The following is a 24,078-nucleotide window of genomic DNA, read 5'->3' as shown; positions in this document are numbered from 1 at the left end:
TAACACAGACATGCACTGACACCAAGTAACAAAGGCATAAACTGATACCCAGTAACACTGACACACACTTACACCAAGTAACAAAGACAGACACTGATACCCAGTAACACAGACAAACACTTACACCAAGTAACAAAGACATACACTGATACCCAGTAACACAGACACACACTTACACCAAGTAACACAGACATACACTGACACCAAGTAACAAAGACAGACAATTACACCAAGTAACAAAGACGTACACTTACACCAAGTATTTTGACATACAATGACACCAAGTAACAAAGACATACACTGATACCGAGTGCACAGACACAGACCAACACCAAGTTACACAAAAACTCACTTACACCAAGTAACAAAGATATACACTGACACCAAGTAACAAAGACAAACAATTACACCAAGTAACAAAGGCACACACTTACACCAAGTAACACAGACATACACTGACACCAAGTAACAAAGGCATACACTGTTACCCAGTAACACAGACACACACTCACACCAAGTTACAGACATACACTGATATCAAGTAACACAGACAAGCACTTACACCAAGTAACACAGACACACACTTACACCAAGTAACAAAGACAGACACTGACACCAAGTAACACCGACATACACTGACACCAGGTAACACAGACATACACTGACACCAAGTAACAAAGATATACGCTGATACCCAGTAACACAGACACACACTTACACCCAGTGACACAGACACAAACTTACACCAAGTAACAAAGACATACACTGACACCAAGTAACAAAGACGTACACTTACACCATGTAGCAAAGACATACACTGACACAGGTAACTAAGACACACACTGACACCCAGTAACTAAGACATACACTGATACCTAGTAACACAGACACACACCTACACCAAGTAACACAGACATGCACTGACACCAAGTAACAAAGACATAAACTGACACCCAGTAACACAGACACACACGGACACCAAGTAACAAAGACACACACATACACCAAGTAACACAGACACACACTGACACCCAGTAACACAGACACACACGGACACCAAGTAACAAAGACACACACATACACCAAGTAACACAGACACACACTGACACCCAGTTACACAGACACACACTTACACCAAGTAACAAAGACATACACTGACACCAAGTAACAAAGACATACACTTACAGCAAGTAACAAAGACATACACTGACACCAAGTAACAAAGACATAAACTGACACCCAGTAACACAGACACACACGGACACCAAGTAACAAAGACACACACATACACCAAGTAACACAGACACACACTGACACCCAGTAACACAGACACACACGGACACCAAGTCACAAAGACACAAACTTACACCAATTAACAAAGACATACACTGACACCAAGTCACAAAGACATACATAGATACCCAGTAACACAGACACGCACTTACACCATGTAACAAAGACATACACTGACACCAGGTAAAAAAGACATACACTGACACCCAGTAACACAGACACACACGGACACAAAGTAACACAGACACACACTGACAACCAGTAACACAGACACACACTTACACCAAGTAACAAAGACATACACTGATACCCAGTAACACAGACACACACCTACACCAAGTAACACAGACATGCACTGACACCAAGCAACAAAGACAGACACTGATACCCAGTAACACAGACACACACTTACACAAAGTAACAAAGACATACACTGACACCAAGTAACAAAGACATACTCTGAAAACAAGTAACACAGACACACACTTACACCCAGTAACACAGATACACACTTGCACCAAGTAACAAAGACATACACTGACACCAGGTAACAAAGACATACACTGACACCCAGTAACACAGACACACACGGACACCAAGTAACACAGACACACACTGACACCCAGTAACACAGACACACACTTACACCAAGTAACGAAGACATACACTGACACCAAGTAACGAAGACATACACTGACACCAAGTAACAAAGACATACACTTACACCAAGTAACAAAGACATACACCGACACCAAGTAACAAAGACATACACTGATGCCCAGTAAAACAGACACACACTGACACCAAGTAACAAAGACAGACAAAGATACCCAGTAACGCAGACACACACTTACACCCAGTAAAAAAGACTTACACTGAGACCAAGTCACAAATACATACACTGATACCAAGTCACAAAGACATACACTGATGACCAGTAACACAGACACACACTGACACCAAGTAACAAAGACATACACTGACACCAAGTAACAAAGACATACACATACACCAAGTAACAAAGACACACACTTACACCAAGTAACACAGACATACACTGACACCAAGTAACAAAGACAGACAATTACACCAAGTAACAAAGACATACACTTACACCAAGTATTTTGACATACATTGACACCAAGTAACAAAGACATGCAATGACACCAAGTAACACAGACAAACACTGACACCCAGTAAAAAAGACATACACTGACAGCAAGTTACAAAGACATACACTGATACCAAGTCACAAAGACATATACTGATTCCCAGTAACAAAGACACACACTTACACCAAGTAACACAGACATACACTGACACCAAGCAACAAAGACAGACAATTACACCAAGTAACAAAGACATACACTTACACCAAGTATTTTGACATCCACTGACACCAAGTAACAAAGACATACACTGATACCCAGTAACGCAGACACACACTTACACCCAGTAAAAAAGACATAAACTGACACCAAGTCACAAAGACATGCACTGATACCAAGTCACAAAGACATACACTGATGCCCAGTAACACAGACACACACTGACACCAAGTAACAAAGACATACACTTACACCAGGTAACAAAGGCACACACTTACACCAAGTAACACAGACATACACTGACACCAAGTAACAAAGACAAACAATTACACCAAGTAACAAAGACATACACTTACACCAAGTATTTTGACATCCACTGACACCAAGTAACAAAGACATACACTGATTCCAGGTAACACAGACACACACGGACACCCAGTAACACAGACACACACTTACACCAAGTAACACAGACATACACTGACACCAAGTAACAGAGACATACACTGATACCCAGTAACACAGACATACACTTACACAAAGTAAAAAAGACAGACACTGATACCCAGTAACACAGACACACACTTACACCAAGTAACAAAGACATACACTGACACCCAGTAATAAACACATACTCTGACACCCCGTAACACAGACACACACGGACACTAAGTAACAAAGACACACACTTACACCAAGTAACACAGACACACACTGACATCCAGTAACACAAACAAACACACTGACACCAAGTAACACAGACATAAACTGACACCAAGTAACAAAGACATACACAGACACCCAGTAACAAAGACACACAAGGACACCAAGTAACAAAGACATACACTTACACCAAGTAACACAGACACACACTGACACCCAGTAACACAGACACACACCTGCACCAAGTAACACAGACATACACTGATACCCAGTCACGCAGACACACACTTACACCCTGTAACACAGAGACACACTGACACCAAGTAACAAAGACATACACTGACACCCAGTAACAAACAAATACTCTGACACCCAGTAACACAGACACACACGGACACCAAGTAACAAAGACACACACTTACACCAAGTAACACAGACACACACTGACATCCAGTAACACGAACAAACACACACTGACACCCAGTGACACAGAGAAACACTGATGCACAGTAACAAATACATACACTGACACCAAGTAACACAGACACCCACTGACACCCAGTAACACAGACACACACTGACACCAAGTAACAAAGACATACACTGTCACCAAGTAACAAAGACATACACATACACCAACTAACAAAGACACACACTTACACCAAGTAACACAGACATACACTGACACCAAGTAACAAAGACAGACAATTGCAACAAGTAACAAAGACATACACTTACACCAAGTATTTTGACATACACTGACACCAAGTAACAAAGACATGCACTGACACCAAGTAACACAGACACACACTGACACCCAGTAAAAAAGACATACACTGACAGCAAGTTACAAAGACATACACTGATACCAAGTCACAAAGACATACACTGATGCCCAGTAACACAGACACACACTGACACCAAGTAACAAAGACATACACTTACACCAGGTAACAAAGGCACACACTTACACCAAGTAACACAGACATACACTGACACCAAGTAACAAAGACAGACAATTACACCAAGTAACAAAGACATACACTTACACCAAGTATTTTGACATCCACTGACACCAAGTAACAAAGACATACACTGATACCAGGTAACACAGACACACACTTACACCAAGTAACACAGACATACACTGACACCAAGTAACAGAGACATACACTGATACCCAGTAACACAGACATACACTTACACAAAGTAAAAAAGACAGACACTGATACCCAGTAACACAGACACACACTTACACCAAGTAACAAAGACATACACTGACACCCAGTAATAAACACATACTCTGACACTCCGTAACACAGACACACACGGACACCAAGTAACAAAGACACACACATACACCAAGTAACACAGACACACACTGACACCCAGTTACACAGACACACACTTACACCAAGTAACAAAGACATACACTGACACCAAGTAACAAAGACATACACTTACAGCAAGTAACAAAGACATACACTGACACCAAGTAACAAAGACATAAACTGACACCCAGTAACACAGACACACACGGACACCAAGTAACAAAGACACACACATACACCAAGTAACACAGACACACACTGACACCCAGTAACACAGACACACACGGACACCAAGTCACAAAGACACAAACTTACACCAATTAACAAAGACATACACTGACACCAAGTCACAAAGACATACATAGATACCCAGTAACACAGACACGCACTTACACCATGTAACAAAGACATACACTGACACCAGGTAAAAAAGACATACACTGACACCCAGTAACACAGACACACACGGACACAAAGTAACACAGACACACACTGACAACCAGTAACACAGACACACACTTACACCAAGTAACAAAGACATACACTGATACCCAGTAACACAGACACACACCTACACCAAGTAACACAGACATGCACTGACACCAAGCAACAAAGACAGACACTGATACCCAGTAACACAGACACACACTTACACAAAGTAACAAAGACATACACTGACACCAAGTAACAAAGACATACTCTGAAAACAAGTAACACAGACACACACTTACACCCAGTAACACAGATACACACTTGCACCAAGTAACAAAGACATACACTGACACCAGGTAACAAAGACATACACTGACACCCAGTAACACAGACACACACGGACACCAAGTAACACAGACACACACTGACACCCAGTAACACAGACACACACTTACACCAAGTAACGAAGACATACACTGACACCAAGTAACAAAGACATACACTTACACCAAGTAACAAAGACATACACCGACACCAAGTAACAAAGACATACACTGATGCCCAGTAAAACAGACACACACTGACACCAAGTAACAAAGACAGACAAAGATACCCAGTAACGCAGACACAGACTTACACCCAGTAAAAAAGACTTACACTGAGACCAAGTCACAAATACATACACTGATACCAAGTCACAAAGACATACACTGATGACCAGTAACACAGACACACACTGACACCAAGTAACAAAGACATACACTGACACCAAGTAACAAAGACATACACATACACCAAGTAACAAAGACACACACTTACACCAAGTAACACAGACATACACTGACACCAAGTAACAAAGACAGACAATTACACCAAGTAACAAAGACATACACTTACACCAAGTATTTTGACATACATTGACACCAAGTAACAAAGACATGCACTGACACCAAGTAACACAGACAAACACTGACACCCAGTAAAAAAGACATACACTGACAGCAAGTTACAAAGACATACACTGATACCAAGTCACAAAGACATATACTGATTCCCAGTAACAAAGACACACACTTACACCAAGTAACACAGACATACACTGACAACAAGCAACAAAGACAGACAATTACACCAAGTAACAAAGACATACACTTACACCAAGTATTTTGACATCCACTGACACCAAGTAACAAAGACATACACTGATACCCAGTAACGCAGACACACACTTACACCCAGTAAAAAAGACATAAACTGACACCAAGTCACAAAGACATGCACTGATACCAAGTCACAAAGACATACACTGATGCCCAGTAACACAGACACACACTGACACCAAGTAACAAAGACATACACTTACACCAGGTAACAAAGGCACACACTTACACCAAGTAACACAGACATACACTGACACCAAGTAACAAAGACATACACTTACACCAAGTATTTTGACATCCACTGACACCAAGTAACAAAGACATACACTGATTCCAGGTAACACAGACACACACGGACACCCAGTAACACAGACACACACTTACACCAAGTAACAGAGACATACACTGATACCCAGTAACACAGACATACACTTACACAAAGTAAAAAAGACAGACACTGATACCCAGTAACACAGACACACACTTACACCAAGTAACAAAGACATACACTGACACCCAGTAATAAACACATACTCTGACACCCCGTAACACAGACACACACGGACACTAAGTAACAAAGACACACACTTACACCAAGTAACACAGACACACACTGACATCCAGTAACACAAACAAACACACTGACACCAAGTAACACAGACATAAACTGACACCAAGTAACAAAGACATACACAGACACCCAGTAACAAAGACAGACAAGGACACCAAGTAACAAAGACATACACTTACACCAAGTAACACAGACACACACTGACACCCAGTAACACAGACACACACCTGCACCAAGTAACACAGACATACACTGATACCCAGTCACGCAGACACACACTTACACCCTGTAACACAGAGACACACTGACACCAAGTAACAAAGACATACACTGACACCCAGTAACAAACAAATACTCTGACACCCAGTAACACAGACACACACGGACACCAAGTAACAAAGACACACACTTACACCAAGTAACACAGACACACACTGACATCCAGTAACACGAACAAACACACACTGACACCCAGTGACACAGAGAAACACTGATGCACAGTAACAATTACATACACTGACACCAAGTAACACAGACACCCACTGACACCCAGTAACACAGACACACACTGACACCAAGTAACAAAGACATACACTGTCACCAAGTAACAAAGACATACACATACACCAACTAACAAAGACACACACTTACACCAAGTAACACAGACATACACTGACACCAAGTAACAAAGACAGACAATTGCAACAAGTAACAAAGACATACACTTACACCAAGTATTTTGACATACACTGACACCAAGTAACAAAGACATGCACTGACACCAAGTAACACAGACACACACTGACACCCAGTAAAAAAGACATACACTGACAGCAAGTTACAAAGACATACACTGATACCAAGTCACAAAGACATACACTGATGCCCAGTAACACAGACACACACTGACACCAAGTAACAAAGACATACACTTACACCAGGTAACAAAGGCACACACTTACACCAAGTAACACAGACATACACTGACACCAAGTAACAAAGACAGACAATTACACCAAGTAACAAAGACATACACTTACACCAAGTATTTTGACATCCACTGACACCAAGTAACAAAGACATACACTGATACCAGGTAACACAGACACACACTTACACCAAGTAACACAGACATACACTGACACCAAGTAACAGAGACATACACTGATACCCAGTAACACAGACATACACTTACACAAAGTAAAAAAGACAGACACTGATACCCAGTAACACAGACACACACTTACACCAAGTAACAAAGACATACACTGACACCCAGTAATAAACACATACTCTGACACTCCGTAACACAGACACACACGGACACCAAGTAACAAAGACACACACATACACCAAGTAACACAGACACACACTGACATCCAGTAACACAAACAAACACACTGACACCAAGTAACACAGGCATAAACTGACACCAAGTAACAAAGACATACACAGACACCCAGTAACAAAGACACACAAGGACACCAAGTAACAAAGACATACACTTACACCAAGTAACACAGACACACACTGACACCCAGTAACACAGACACACACCTGCACCAAGTAACACAGACATACACTGATACCCAGTCACGCAGACACACACTTACACCCTGTAACACAGACACACACTGACACCAAGTAACAAAGACATACACTGACACCCAGTAACAAACAAATACTCTGACACCCAGTAACACAGACACACACGGACACCAAGGAACAAAGACACACACTTACACCAAGTAACACAGACACACACTGACATCCAGTAACACGAACAAACACACACTGACACCCAGTGACACAGAGAAACACTGATGCACAGTAACAAAGACATACACTGACACCAAGTAACACAGACACCCACTGACACCCAGTAACACAGACACACACTGACACCAAGTAACAAAGACATACACTGACACCAAGTAACAAAGACATACACTTACACCAAGTAACAAAGACACACACTTACACCAAGTAACACAGACAAAAACTGACACCAAGTAACAAAGACAGACAAGTACACCAAGTAACAAAGACATACACTTACACCAAGTATTTTGACATACACTGACAACAAGTAACAAAGACATACACTGAAACCCAGTAACACAGACACATCACTTACACCAAGTAACACAGACATACAATGAAACGAAGTAATAAAGACATGCACTGATACCCAGTATCACAGACACACACTTACACCAAGTAAGAAAGACAGACACTGATACACAGTAACACAGACACACACTTACACCAAGTAACAAAGACATACTCTGACACCCAGTAACACAAACAAACACACTGACACCAAGTAACACAGACATAAACTGACACCAAGTAACAAAGACGTACACTGACACCCAGTAACACAGACACACACGGACACCAAGTAACAAAGACACACACTTACACCAAGTAACACAGACACACACTGACACCCAGTAACACAAACAAACACACTGACACCAAGTAACACAGACATAAACTGACACCAAGTTACAAAGACATACACTGACACCCAGTAACTCAGACACCAACTGAAACCCAGTAACACAGACACACACTGACACCAAGTAACAAAGACATACACTGACACCAAGTAAGAAAGACAGACAATTACAACAAGTAACAAAGACATACACTTACACCTAGTATTTTGACATCCACTGACACCAAGTAACAAAGACATACACTGATACCAGGTAACATAGACACACACGGACACCAAGTAACAAAGTCACAGACTTACAGCAAGTAACACAGACACACACTTACACCAAGTAACACAGACATACACTGACACCAAGTAACAAAGACATACACTGATACCCAGTAACACAGGCATACACTGGGGGGTGGGCACATTGGCGCAGTGGTCAGCACCGCAGCCTCACAGCTCCAGGGACCCAGATTCGTTTCTGGGTCCTGAATGTGCGGAGTTTGCACGTTCTCCCTGTGTCTGCGTGGGTTTCCTCCCGGTGCTCCGGTGTCCTCCCACATGCCAAAGTCTGGCAGGTTGATAGGTTAATTGGCCATCATAATTTGCCCCTAGTATAGGTAGGTGGTAGGGAAATATTCGGGATAGGTAGGGATGTGATAGGAATACGGGATTAGTGTAGGATTAGTGTAAATGGGTGGTTGATGGTCGGCACAGACTCGGTGGGCCGAAGGGCCTGTTTAAGTGCTGTATCTCTGAACTAAACTAAATAATGACAACTAGTGTCACAGACACACACTGACACCCAGTACCACAAACAAACATACACTGACACCCAGTGACACAGAGAAACACTGATACACAGTAACAAAGACATTCACTGACACCCAGTAACACAGACACACACTGACACCAAGTAACAAAGACATGCACTGACACCAAGTAACAATGACATACACTTACACCAAGTAACAAAGACATGCACTTACACCAAGTATTTTGACATACACTGACACCAAGTAACAAAGACATACACTGATACCCAGTAACACAGACACACACTTACACCAAGTAACACAGACATACAATGACAGCAAGTAGCAAAGACAAGCACTGATACCCAGTAACACAGACACACACTTACACCAAGTAACAAAGACATACACTGAAACCAAGTAACAAACACATACTCTGACACCCAGTAAAACAGACACACGGACACCAAGTAACAAAGACACACACTTACACCAAGTAACACAGACACACACTGACACCCAGTAACACAAACAAACACACTGACACCAAGTAACACAGACATAAACTGACAAAAAGTAACAAAGACATACACTGACACCCAGTAACACAAACACACACGGACACCAAGTAACAAAGACATACACTTACACCAAGTAACACAGACACACATTGACACCCAGTAACACAGACACACACTTACACCAAGTAACACAGACATACACTGACACCAAGCAACAAATACATACACTGATACCCAGTAACACAGGCACACACTGGGGGTGGGGGAGGGGGGCGTACATTGGCGCAATGGTTGGCACCGCAGCCTCACAGCTCCAGGGACCCGGGTTCGATTCTGGGTACTGCCTGTGCGGAGTTTACAAGTTCTCCCTGTGTCTGCTTGGGTTTATTCCCGGTGCTCCGGCTCCCTCCCACATACCAAAGACTTACAGGTTGATAGGTTAATTGGCCATCATAAATTGCCCCTAGTATAGGTAGGTGGGAGGGAAATATATAGGGATAGGTGGGGATGTGATAGAAATACGGGATTAGTGTAGGATTAGTGTAAATGGGTGGTTGATGGTCGGCACAGACTCGGTGGGCCGAAGGGCCTGTTTAAGTGCTGTATCTCTAAACGAAACTCAATACTGACAACTAGTGTCACAGACACACACTGACACCCAGTACCACAAACAAACACACACTGACACCCAGTGACACAGAGAAACACTGATGCACAGTAACAAAGACATACACTGACACCAAGTAACACAGACACCCACTGCCACCCAGTAACACAGACACACACCGACACCAAGTAACAAAGACATACACTTACACCAAGTAACAAAGACACACACTTACACCAAGTAACACAGACAAACACTGACACCAAGTAACAAAGACAGACAATTACACCAAGTAACAAAGACATACACTTACACCAAGTATTTTGACAAACACTGACACCAAGTAACAAAGACATACACTGAAACCCAGTAACACAGACACACACTTACACATTTTAACAAAGACATACTCTGACACCCAGTAACACAAACAAACACACTGACACCAAGTAACACAGACATAAACTGACACCAAGTAACAAAGACATACACTGACACCCAGTAACACAGACACACACGGACACCAAGTAACAAAGACACACACTTACACCAAGTAACACAGACACACACTGACACCCAGTAACACAAACAAACACACTGACACCAAGTCACACAGACATAAACTGACACCAAGTAACAAAGACATGCACTGACACCCAGTAACACAGACACACACTGATACCCAGTAACACAGACACACACTTACACCAAGTAACACAGACATACACTGACACCAAGCAACAAAGACATACACTGACACCCAGTACCACAAACAAACACACACTGACACCCAGTACCACAAACAAACACACAATGACACCCAGTGACACAGAGAAACACTGATGCACAGTAACAAAGACATACACTGACACCAAGTAACACAGACACCAACTGACACCCAGTAACACAGACACACACTGACACCAAGTAACAAAGACATACACTTACACCAAGTAACAAAGACACACACTTACACCAAGTAACACAGACAAACACTTACACCAAGTATTTTGACATACACTGACACCAAGTAACAAAGACATACACTGATACCCAGTAACACAGACACACACTTACACCAAGTAAAAAAGACAGACATTGATACACAGGAACAAAGACACACACTTACACCAAGTAACAAAGACATACACTGACACACAGTAACAAAGACATACTCTGACACCCAGTAATACAGACACACACGGACACCAAGTAACAAAGACACACACTTACACCAAGTAACACAGACACACACTGACACCCAGTAACACAGACATACACTGACACCAAGTAACAAAGACAGACAATTACACCAAGTAACAAAGACATACACTTACACCCAGTAACACAGACACACACGGACACCAAGTAACAAAGACACACACTTACACCAAGTAACACAGACACACACTGACACCCAGTAACACAGACACAAACTTACACCAAGTAACACAGACATACACTGACACCAAGCAACAAAGACATACACTGATACCCAGTAACACAAAGAAACACACACTGACATCCAGTAAAAAAGACATACACTGACACCAAGTCACAAAGACATACACTGATACCACGTCACAAAGACATACACTGATGCCCAGGAACAAAGACACACACTTACACCAAGTAACACAGACATACATTGACACCAAGTAACAAAGACAGACATTGACACCAAGTAACAAAGACATACACTTACACCAAGTATTTTGACATACACTGACACCAAGTAACAAAGACATACACTGATACCCAGTAACGCAGACACACACTTACACCCAGTAAAAAAGATATACACTGACACCAAGTCACAAAGACATACACTGAAACCAAGTCACAAAGACATACACTGAAACCAAGTCACAAAGACATACACTGATGCCCAGTAACACAGACACACACTTACACCAAGTAACAAAGACATACACTGACAACAAGTAACAAAGACATACACTGAGACCAAGTAACAAAGACACACACTTACACCAAGTAACACAGACATACACTGACACCAAGTAACAAAGGCAGACAATTACACCAAGTAACAAAGACATACACTTACACCAAGTATTTTGACATACACTGACACCAAGTAACAAAGCCATACACTGATACCCAGTAACACACACACACACTTACACCAAGTAACACAGACATACAATGACACCAAGTAACAAAGACATGCACTGATACCCAGTAACACAGAGACACTCTTACACCAAGTAAAAAAGACAGACATTGATACCCAGTAACACAGACACACACCTACACCCAGTAACAAAGACTTACACTGACACCCAGTCACAAAGGCATAATCTGACACTCAGTAACACATTCACACACGGACACCAAGTAACAAAGACACACACTTACACCAAGTAACACAGACACACACTGACACCCAGTAACACAAACAAATACACTGACACCAAGTAACACAGACATACACTGACACCAAGTAACAAAGACAGACACTGACACCCAGTAACAAAGACAAACACTGACACCAAGTAACGAAGACAGACACTGACACCCAGTAACAAAGGCAGACAATGTCACCACGACACAAAGACATACACTGACACCAAGTAAGAAAGACATACACTTGCACCAAGTAACAAAGACATACACTGTTACCCAGTAACACAGACACACACTGACACCAAGTAACAAAGACACACACTGATACCAGTAACACAGACTCACACCGGGCAGCACATTGGCACAGTGGTTATAAGCCTTACAGCACCAGGGACCCGGGCTCGATTCTGGGTACTGCCTGTGCGGAGTTTGCAAGTTCTCTCTGTGTCTGCGTGGGTTTCCTCCCGGTGCTCCGGTTTCCTCCCACATGCCAAAGACTTGCAGGTTGATAGATTAATTGGCCATCATAAATTGCCCCTAGTATAGGTAGGTGGTAGGGAAATATATAGTGATAGGTGGGGATGTGATAGGAATACGGGATTAGTGTAGAATTAGTATAAATGGGTGGTTGATGGTCGGCACAGACTCGGTGGGCCGAAGGGCCTGTTTAAGTGCTCTATCTCTAAACTAAACTAAATACTGACACCTAGTAACACAAACAAACACACACTGACACCCAGTGACACAGAGAAACACTGATACACAGTAACAAAGACATGCACTGACACCAAGTAACACAGACACACATTGACACCAAGTAAAAAAGACAGACACTGACACCAAGTCACAAAGACAGACACTGATGCCCAGGAACAAAGACACACACTTACACCAAGTAACACAGACATACACTGACACCAAGTAACAAAGACAGACAATTACACCAAGTAGCAAAGACATACACTTACACCAAGTATTTTGACATACACTGACACCAAGTAACAAAGACATACACTGATACCCAGTAACGCAGACACACAATTACACCCAGTAAAAAAGACTTACACTGAGACCAAGTCACAAAGACATACACTGATACCAAGTCACAAAGACATACACTGATGCCCAGTAACACAGACATACACTGACACCAAGTAACAAAGACATACACTGACACCAAGTAACAAAGACATACACATACACCAAGTAACAAAGACACACACTTACACCAAGTAACACAGACATACACTGACATCAAGTAACAAAGACAGACAATTACACCAAGTAACAAAGACATACACCTACACCAAGTATTTTGACATACACTGACACCAAGTAACACAGACATATACTGACACCAAGTAACAAAGACATCCGCTGACACCCAGTAACACAGACACACACGGACACCAAGTCACAAAGACATACACATACACCAAGTAACACAGAGACACACTGACACCCAGTAACACAGACACACACTGACACCAAGTAACACAGACATATACTGACACCAAGTAACAAAGACATACACTGACACCCAGTAACACAGACACACACTTACACCAAGTAACACAAACATGCACTGACACACAGTAACAAAGACATACTCTGACACCCAGCCACACAGACAGACACGGACACCAAGTAACAAAGACACACACTTACACCAAGTAACACAGACACACACTGACACCCAGTAACGCATACAGACACTTGCACCAAGTAACACAGACATGCACTGACACCAAGCAACAAAGACATACACTGATACCCAGTAACACAGACACACACTTACACCAAGTAACAAAGACATACACTGACACACAGTAACAAAGACATACTCTGACACCCAGCCACACAGACAGACACTGACACCAAATAACAAAGACATACACTGATACCCAGTAACACAGGCACACACTGCGGGGGTGGGGGGGGGGTGCACATTGACGCAGTGGTTAGCACCGCAGCCTCACAGCTCCAGGGACCCTGGTTCGATTCTGGGTACTGCCTGTGCGGTGTTTGCAAGTTCTCCCTGTGTCTGCGTGGGTTTCCTCCCGGTGCTCCGGTTTCCTCCCACATGCCAAAGACTTGCAGGTTGATAGGTTAATTGGCCATCATAAATTGCCCCTCGTATAGGTAGGTGGTAGGGAAATATATAGTGATAGGTGGGGATGTGATTGGAATACGGGATTAGTGTAGGATTAGTATAAATGGGTTGTTGATGGTCGGCACAGACTCGGTGGGCCGAAGGGCCTGTTTAAGTGCTGGATCTCTAAATTAAGCTAAATACTGACACCAAGTGTCACAGACAAGCACTGACACCCAGCTACACAAACAAACACACACTGACACCCAGTAACACGGAGAAACACTGATACACAGTAACAAAGACATACAATGACACCAAGGGTCACAGACACACACTGACAACCAGTACCACAAACACACACTGACACCCAGGAACAAAGACTTGCACTGACACCAAGTAACACAGACACACACTGACACCCAGTAAAAAAGACATACACTGACACCAAGTCACAAAGACATACACTGATGCCCAGTAAGAAAGACACACACTTACACCAAGTAACACAGACATACACTGACACCAAGTAACAAAGACATACACTGATACCCAGTAACGCAGACACACACTGACACCCAGTAAAAAAGACATACACTGACACCAAGTCACAAAGACATAAACTGATACCAAGTCACAAAGACATACACATATGCCCAGTAACACATACATACACGGACACCAAGTAGCAAAGACATACACTGACACCAAGTAACAAAGACATACACTTACACCAAATAACAAAGACACACACTTCCAACAAGTAACACAGACAGACACTGACACCAAGTAACAAAGGCAGACAATTACACCAAGTAACAAAGACATACATTTACACCAAATATTTTGACATACACTGACACCAAGCAACAAAGACATAAACTGATACCCAGTAACACAGACACACACTTTCACCAAGTAAAACAGACACACACTGACATCAAGTAACAAAGACATGCACTGATACCCAGTAACACAGACACACACTTACACCAAGTAAAAAAGAGAGACACTGATACCCAGTAACACAGACACACACTTGCACCAAGTAACAAAGACATACACTGACACCCAGTAACAAAGAAATACACTGACACCCAGTAACACTGAGACACACTGACACCCAGTAACACAAACAAACACACTTACATCAAGTAACACAGAAACACACTGACACCAAGTAACACAGACATACACTGACACCAAGTAACAAAGACACACACTTACACCAAGTAACACAGACATACACTGACACCAAGTAACAAAGACATACAATTACATCAAGTAACAAAGACATACACTTACACCATTTATTTTGACATACACTGACACCAAGTAACAAAGACATACACTGATACCAAGTCACGAAGACATGCACTGATACCAAGTTACGAAGTCATACACTGATGCCCAGTAACACAGACACACACTGACACCAAGTAACAAGGATATACACTGACACCAAGTAACAAAGACATGCACTGATGCCCAGTAAGAAAGACACACACTTACACCAAGTAACACAGACATACACTGACACCAAGTAACAAAGACATACACTGATACCCAGTAACGCAGACACACACTGACACCCAGTAAAAAAGACATACACTGACACCAAGTCACAAAGACATAAACTGATACCAAGTCACAAAGACATGCACTGATGCCCAGTAACACAGACATACACGGACACCAAGTAGCAAAGACATACACTGACACCAAGTAACAAAGACATACACTTACACCAAATAACAAAGACACACACTTACAACAAGTAGCACTGACAGACACTGACACCAAGTAACAAAGGCAGACAATTACACCAAGTAACAAAGACATACATTTACACCAAATATTTTGACATACACTGACACCAAGCAACAAAGACATAAACTGATACCCAGTAACACAGACACACACTTTCACCAAGTAACACAGACACACACTGACATCAAGTAACAAAGACATGCACTGATACCCAGTAACACAGACACACACTTACACCAAGTAAAAAAGAGAGACACTGATACCCAGTAACACAGACACACACTTGCACCAAGTAACAAAGACATACACTGACACCCAGTAACAAAGAAATACACTGACACCCAGTAACACTGAGACACACGGACACCAAGTAACAAAGACACACACTTACATCAAGTAACACAGAAACACACTGACACCCAGTAACACAAACAAACACACTTACATCAAGTAACACAGAAACACACTGACACCCAGTAACACAAACAAACACACTGACACCAAGTAACACAGACATGCACTGACACCAAGTAACAAAGACACACACTTACACCAAGTAACACAGACATACACTGACACCAAGTAACAAAGACAGACAATTACACCAAGTAACAAAGACATACACTTACACCATTTATTTTGACATACACTGACACCAAGTAACAAAGACATACACTGATACCAAGTCACGAAGACATGCACTGATACCAAGTCACGAAGTCATACACTGATGCCCAGTAACACAGACACACACTGACACCAAGTAACAAGGATATACACTGACACCAAGTAACAAAGACATGCACTGATACCAAGTCACGAAGTCATACACTGATGCCCAGTAACACAGACACACACTGACACCAAGTAACAAAGATATACACTGACACCAAGTAAGAAAGACGCACACTTACACCAAGTAACAAAGACACACACTTACACCAAGTAACACAGACATTCACTGACACCAAGTAACAAAGACAGACAATTACTCCATGTAACAAAGACATCCACTTACACCAAGTATTTTGACATACTCTGGCACCAAGTAACAAAGACATACACTGATACCCAGTAACACAGACACAGACTTACACCAAGTAACACTGACATACAATGAAACCAAGTAACAAAGACATGCACTGATGCCCAGTAACACAGACACACACTTACACCAAGTAAAAAAGAGAGACACTGATACCCGGTAACACAGACACACACTTGCACCAAGTAACAAAGACATACATTGACACCCAGTAACAAAGAAATACACTGACACCAAGTAACACTGAGACACACTGACACCCAGTAACACAAACAAACACACTTACATCAAGTAACACAGAAACACACTGACACCAAGTAACACAGACATACACTGACACCAAGTAACAAAGACACACACTTACACCAAGTAACACAGACATACACTGACACCAAGTAACAAAGACAGACAATTACACCAAGTAACAAAGACATACACTTACACCATTTATTTTGACATACACTGACACCAAGTAACAAAGACATACACTGATACCAAGTCACGAAGACATGCACTGATACCAAGTCACGAAGTCATACACTGATGCCCAGTAACACAGACACACACTGACACCAAGTAACAAGGATATACACTGACACCAAGTAACAAAGACATGCACTGATGCCCAGTAAGAAAGACACACACTTACACCAAGTAACACAGACATACACTGACACCAAGTAACAAAGACATACACTGATACCCAGTAACGCAGACACACACTGACACCCAGTAAAAAAGACATACACTGACACCAAGTCACAAAGACATAAACTGATACCAAGTCACAAAGACATGCACTGATGCCCAGTAACACAGACATACACGGACACCAAGTAGCAAAGACATACACTGACACCAAGTAACAAAGACATACACTTACACCAAATAACAAAGACACACACTTACAACAAGTAGCACTGACAGACACTGACACCAAGTAACAAAGGCAGACAATTACACCAAGTAACAAAGACATACATTTACACCAAATATTTTGACATACACTGACACCAAGCAACAAAGACATAAACTGATACCCAGTAACACAGACACACACTTTCACCAAGTAACACAGACACACACTGACATCAAGTAACAAAGACATGCACTGATACCCAGTAACACAGACACACACTTACACCAAGTAAAAAAGAGAGACACTGATACCCAGTAACACAGACACACACTTGCACCAAGTAACAAAGACATACACTGACACCCAGTAACAAAGAAATACACTGACACCCAGTAACACTGAGACACACGGACACCAAGTAACAAAGACACACACTTACATCAAGTAACACAGAAACACACTGACACCCAGTAACACAAACAAACACACTTACATCAAGTAACACAGAAACACACTGACACCCAGTAACACAAACAAACACACTGACACCAAGTAACACAGACATGCACTGACACCAAGTAACAAAGACACACACTTACACCAAGTAACACAGACATACACTGACACCAAGTAACAAAGACAGACAATTACACCAAGTAACAAAGACATACACTTACACCATTTATTTTGACATACACTGACACCAAGTAACAAAGACATACACTGATACCAAGTCACGAAGACATGCACTGATACCAAGTCACGAAGTCATACACTGATGCCCAGTAACACAGACACACACTGACACCAAGTAACAAGGATATACACTGACACCAAGTAACAAAGACATGCACTGATACCAAGTCACGAAGTCATACACTGATGCCCAGTAACACAGACACACACTGACACCAAGTAACAAAGATATACACTGACACCAAGTAAGAAAGACGCACACTTACACCAAGTAACAAAGACACACACTTACACCAAGTAACACAGACATTCACTGACACCAAGTAACAAAGACAGACAATTACTCCATGTAACAAAGATATCCACTTACACCAAGTATTTTGACATACTCTGGCACCAAGTAACAAAGACATACACTGATACCCAGTAACACAGACACAGACTTACACCAAGTAACACTGACATACAATGAAACCAAGTAACAAAGACATGCACTGATGCCCAGTAACACAGACACACACTTACACCAAGTAAAAAAGACATACACTTACACCAAGTATTTTGACATACACTGACACCAAGTAACAAAGACATACACTGATACCCAGTAACGCAGACACACACTTACACCCAGTAAAAAAGACATGCACAGATACCAAGTCGCAAAGACATACACTGATGCCCAGAAACAAAGACACACACTTACACCAAGTAACACAGACACACACTGACACCCAGTAACACAAACAAACACACTGACACCAAGTAACGCAGACATACACTGACACCAAGTAACAAAGACATACACAGACACCGAGTTTCACAGACACACACTGACACCCAGTAACACAAACAAACACACACTGACACCCAGGAACACAGAGAAACACTGATATACAGTAACAAAGACAGACACTGACACCAAGTAAGACAGACACACACTGAAACCCAGTAGAAAAGACATACACTGACACCAAGTCACAAAGACATACACTGATACCAAGTCACAAAGCCATACACTGATGCCCAGAAACACAGACACACACTGACACCAAGTAACAAAGACATACACTTACACCAAGTAACAAAGACAAACACTTACACCAAGTAACACAGACATGCACTGTCACCAAGTAACAAAGACAGACAATTACACCAAGTAACAAAGACATACACTTACACCAAGTATTTTGACAGACACTGACACCAAGTAACAAAGACATACACTGATACCAAGTCACAAAGGCATACACTGATGCCCAGTAACAAAGACACACACTTACACCAAGTAACACAGACATACACTGACACCAAGTAACGAAGACAGACAATTACACCAAGTAACAAAGACATACACTTACACCAAGTATTTTGACAGACACTGACACCAAGTAACAAAGACATACACTGATACCAAGTCACAAAGGCATACACTGATGCCCAGAAACACAGACACACACTGACACCAAGTAACAAAGACATACACTTACACCAAGTAACAAAGACAAACACTTACACCAAGTAACACAGACATGCACTGTCACCAAGTAACAAAGACAGACAATTACACCAAGTAACAAAGACATACACTTACACCAAGTATTTTGACAGACACTGACACCAAGTAACAAAGACATACACTGATACCAAGTCACAAAGGCATACACTGATGCCCAGTAACAAAGACACACACTTACACCAAGTAACACAGACATACACTGACACCAAGTAACGAAGACAGACAATTACACCAAGTAACAAAGACATACACTTACACCAAGTATTTTGACATACACTGACACCAAGTAACAAAGACATACACTGATACCCAGTAACGCAGACACACAGTTACACCCAGTAAAAAAGACTTACAATGACATCAAGTCACAAAGACATACACTGATACCAAGTCACAAAGACATACACTGATGCCCAGTAACACAGACACACACTGACACCAAGTAACAAAGACATACACTGACACCAAGTAACAAAGACACACACCTACAGCAAGTAACACAGACATACACTGACACCAAGTAACAAAGACAAACAATTACACCAAGTAACAAAGACATCCACTTACACCAAGTATTTTGACATACACTGACACCAAGTAACAAAGACATACACTGATACCCAGTAACGCAGACACACACTTACACCCAGTAAAAAAGACACACACTGATACCAAGTCACAAAGACATACACTGATGCCCAGTAACAAAGACACACACTTACACCAATTAACACAGACACACACTGACACCGAGTAACGCAAACAAACACACTGACACCAAGTAACGCAGACATACACTGACACCAAGTAACAAAGACATACACTGATACCCAGTAACACAGGCACACACTGGGGGAGGGGGGGCACATAGGCGAAGTGGTTAGCACCGCAGCCTCACAGCTCCAGGGACTCGGGTTCGATTCTGGGTACTGCCGGTGCGGAGTTTGCAAGTTCTCCCTGTGTCTGCGTGGGTTTCCTCCCGGTGCTCCGGTTTCCTCCCACATGCCAAAGACTTGCAGTTTGATAGGTTAATTGGCCATCATAAATTGCCCCTAGTATAGGTAGGTGGTGGGGAAATATATAGGGATAGGTGGGGATGTGATAGGAATACGGGATTAGTGTAGGATTAGTATAAATGGGTTGTTGATGGTCCGCACAGACTCGGTGGGCCGAAAGGACTGTTTCAGTGCTGCATCTCTAATCTAAGCAAAATACAGACACCGAGTGTCACAGACACACACTGACACCCAGTAACACAAACAAACACACACTGACACCCAGTAACACAGAGACACACTGACACCCAGTAAAAAAGACATACACTGACACCAAGTCACAAAGACATACACTGATACCAAGTCACAAAGACATACACTGATGCCCAGTAACACAGACACACACTGACACCAAGTAACAAAGACATACACTGACACCAAGTAATAAAGACATACACGAACAACAAATATTTTGACATACACTGACACCAAGTAACAAAGACATACACTGATACCCAGTAACACAGACACACACTTACACCAAGTAAGACAGACATACACTGACACCAAGTAACAAAGACATGCACTGATACCCAGTAACACAGACACACACTTACACCCAGTAAAAAAAAATACACTGATACCCAGTAACACAGACACACACTTACATCAAGTAACAAAGACATACACTGACACCCAATAACAAAGACATACACTGACACCCAGTAACACAGACACACACGGACACCAAGTAACAAAGACACACACTTACACCAAGTAATACAGACAAATACTGACACCCAGTAACACAAACAAACACACTGACACCAACTAACACAGACATGCACTGACACCAAGTCACAAAGACATACACTGATACCAAGTCGCAAAGGCATACACTGACGCCCAGTAGCACAGACATACACTGACACCCAGTATCAAAGACATACACTGACACCAAGTAACAAAGACAGACAATTACACCAAGTAACAAAGACATACTCTTACACCAAGTATTTTGACATACACTGACACCAAGTAACAAAGACATACAATGATACCAAGTCACAAAGGCATACACTGATGCCCAGTAACAAAGACACACACTTACACCAAGTAACACAGACATACACTGACACCAAGTAACGAAGACAGACTATTACACAAAGTAACAAAGACATACACTTACACCAAGTATTTTGACATACACTGACACCAAGTAACAAAGACATACACTGATACCCAGTAACGCAGACACACACTGACACCCAGTAAAAAAGACATACACTAACACCAAGTCACAAAGACATACACTGATACCAAGTCACAAAGACATACACTGATGCCCAGTCACACAGACACACACTGACACCAAGTAACAAAGACATACACTGACACCAAGAAACAAAGATACACACTTACACCAAGTAACACAGACATACACTGACACCAAGTAACAAAGACAGACAATTACACCAAGTAACTAAGACATACACCAAGTAAAAATGACAGACACTGATACCCAGTGACACTGACACACACTTACACCAAGTAACAAAGACAGACACTGACACCCAGTAACAAAGACATACACTGACACCCAGTAACACAGACACACACGG

The sequence above is a fragment of the Heterodontus francisci genome, unplaced genomic scaffold (genome assembly GCF_036365525.1).
Source record: "Heterodontus francisci isolate sHetFra1 unplaced genomic scaffold, sHetFra1.hap1 HAP1_SCAFFOLD_54, whole genome shotgun sequence".
NCBI lineage: Eukaryota > Metazoa > Chordata > Chondrichthyes > Heterodontiformes > Heterodontidae > Heterodontus > Heterodontus francisci.
The sequence above is the reverse complement of the archived record's forward strand: the minus strand, read 5'-3'. Positions refer to the sequence as shown.